Below are 3,283 nucleotides of genomic sequence, written 5' to 3' on the forward strand. Positions count from 1 at the left end.
TCGACCTCATACCCGGCGCTCCGCTCCCAAACCGTGCCGCCTACCGCACCAATCCCGAAGAGACCAAGGAGATCAACCGCCAAATTCAAGATCTCCTCGCCAAAGGGTATGTCCGTGAAAGCCTTAGCCCTTGTGCGGTTCCCGTGATCCTTGTGCCTAAACCGGATGAGACGCAACGGATGTGTATGGATTGTCGCCCCATCAATGCCATTACCGTCCGTTACCGCCATCCCATTCCGCGTTTAGATGACATGCTAGATGAACTTAGTGGTGCCACGATTTTCTCTAAAGTCGATTTGCGAAGTGGTTACCATCAAATCCGCATGGCTATTGGTGATGAATGGAAAACGGCATTCAAGACCAAACTTGGTCTCTATGAATGGCTCGTTATGCCGTTTGGTCTTTCCAATGCACCATCTACTTTCATGCGCCTCATGAATCACATCTTGCGTCCTCTCATTGGCAAGAGCGTGGTTGTCTACTTCGATGATATTCTTATTTATAGCAAAAACCTCGAGGACCATGTGCAACATGTGAGAGAAGTCTTGTGCATCTTGCGCCATGAAAAGCTTTATGCTAACCTCCCCAAATGCACATTTGCTCAAAACAAATTGGTGTTTCTTGGTTTTGTGGTTTCCGCTAATGGGATTGAAGTTGATTCTTCCAAGGTGGAGGCCATCCATAATTGGCCTACCCCTACAAATGTTGGCCAAGTCCGAAGCTTCCATGGACTTACCGGGTTTTACCGCTGCTTTGTGAAAGATTTTAGCACCATTGCTTGCCCTTTGAATGAGCTTACCAAGAAGAATGTTCCGTTTGTTTGGGGCAAGGCCCAACAAAATGCTTTTGATGAGTTGAAGAAACGCCTTACCGAAGCTCCACTTCTTGTCCTTCCGAATTTTGCCAAAACTTTTGAGATTGAGTGTGATGCAAGTGGGCTTGGTATTGGTGGTGTTCTTATGCAAGAGGGCAAACCCGTGGCATACTATAGTGAGAAGTTAGATGGCGCACGCCTCAACTATCCTATATATGACAAGGAGCTCTACGCTTTGGTTCGTGTTCTTGAAGTTTGGCAACACTATCTTTGGCCAAAAGAGTTTATCATTCATTCCGACCATGAGTCCTTGAAATATTTGAAAAGCCAACACAACTTGAACAAACGACATGCAAAATGGGTCGAGTTCATTGAGTCCTTCCCATATGTGATCAAATACAAGAAGGGCAAGGACAATGTTGTGGCGGATGCTCTTTCCCGCAAAAACACCCTTTTGCTAACTCGTTTGGATTTTCATGTTTTGGGACTTGAAGAGATCAAAGAACTCTATCCTTCCGATTCTTTCTTTGCTCCAATTTTTGAGAAGTGCTCCGTTGAGCGAGGAGTGGATGATTTCTATTTGCATGATGGCTATTTGTTCAAAGCTAACAAGATTTGCATTCCCGAGTCTTCGCTTCGAAAATTGCTTTTGCAAGAGTCTCATGGAGGAGGTCTTATGGGCCACTTTGGCCGTGACAAGACATATGCCATGCTCTCAACCCACTACTATTGGCCAAAGATGAAGCGAGATGTAGAGCGCCTTTGCCGTCGGTGCACAACATGCTTACAAGCTAAGTCTACCTCCAACCCTTATGGTCTTTACATGCCATTGCCTATTCCTTATGCACCATGGACGGATATTAGCATGGATTTCGTTCTAGGCTTGCCTCGCACTAAGCATGGTCATGATTCCATATTTGTTGTAGTGGATAGATTCTCTAAGATGGCTCATTTCATACCTTGCCATAAGAGCGACGATGCTTCACACATTGCTTCATTGTTTTTCAGGGAAATCGTTCGCCTACATGGAGTACCACAAACCATTGTGTCGGATCGAGACGTCAAGTTCATGAGTTATCTTTGGAAGTCACTCATGGCGAAATTTGGAGTCAAGCTCTTGTTCTCATCATCATCGCACCCGCAAACGGATGGCCAAACGGAAGTGGTCAATCGAAGCCTCTCCACCCTCCTACGCGTCCTCGTGAAGAAAAACTTGAAGTCATGGGAGGAGTGCCTTCCTCACGCTGAGTTCGCCTACAACCGCGCCAAGCACAAGACTACGTCAAGGAGCCGCTTCATGGTCATCTATGGCTTCGAACCTTACACGGCACTCGACATACTTCCGCTTCCCCTCCACGAGCGCATCAACATGGACTTCGACAAGCGCACCGCCGCCGTCAAGAAACTACATGAAGAAACAAGGGCAACCATACAAGAACATGTTCTTCGTCAAGCCAACCGCATCAACGCCAAGAAGAAGGCAAGGGTATTCGAAGAAGGAGACCTCGTTTGGATCCACCTCCGGAAGGAACGGTTCCCTCATGAGCGCAACTCCAAGCTCAAGCCAAGAGGAGATGGCCCCTTCAAGGTCCTCAAACGCATCAACGACAACGCTTACGTCATCGACATACCAACATCCAAGTACTTGGTGAGCAACACGTTCAACGTCTCGGACTTGTCACCCTATCATGGAGATGAGGAGGTGCAAGAGTCGAGGACGACTCTTTCCCAAGGGGGGGGAGATGATGTAGCCCTGGTCACCGACGTCGCTACACCAAGACCAACAAGTCCCCCAAGTGGACCGATGACACGAGCCCGAGTCAAAGCACTACATGATGAGGTGAACTCGCTCCTCACCACCCTTGATCTTGGTACCCCTTTGGATGGATTGCTACCTCATGCCGACGTGTTATGTGTCATTAGATACAAGGAGCATCAAGGTCACCAAGAGGAGGACACACCATGGTCAAAGGGAGGAGAGGAGCAGCTGGACAGGAAGATGGACGCGAAGATGGACATGGAGCTGGACTGGAAGTCGCCCGAAGAGCGCAAGGAAGAGAAGAAGGATGGCCGGTCCAGAACCCGGTCAGACCGGCCTCCTGACCGGATCACCCGGTCCACAGCCCGGTCTGACCGGCCTCCTGACCGGGCCGCCCGGTCAGAAACCGGGATCCGCGCTCGTGACATCCGGGCGCCATCCAGGGGACTTGGAGCCTCGTCCGGTCACCGCCCGGTCACAGGCCCGGTCTGAAACTGGCCTGCCCGGTCACAGGCCCGGTCTAACCAGCCCCCTGACCGGCCTGCACAACTTAAGTCACTTATTTCGGCCCGAACCGTTTCACTTGTACCTTTTCGGCCCATGACGCCTTGTAAGACTATAAACACCCCCAGGACGCCCCTTTAGCTCTTTAGACTTGTTTTGAACTCAAACCTACCTTTGAGCTTAGTCTCCCTTGGGTATCATCCCTC

This window comes from Lolium perenne, unplaced genomic scaffold (genome assembly GCF_019359855.2).
Source record: "Lolium perenne isolate Kyuss_39 unplaced genomic scaffold, Kyuss_2.0 unplaced25, whole genome shotgun sequence".
Classification (NCBI taxonomy): domain Eukaryota; kingdom Viridiplantae; phylum Streptophyta; class Magnoliopsida; order Poales; family Poaceae; genus Lolium; species Lolium perenne.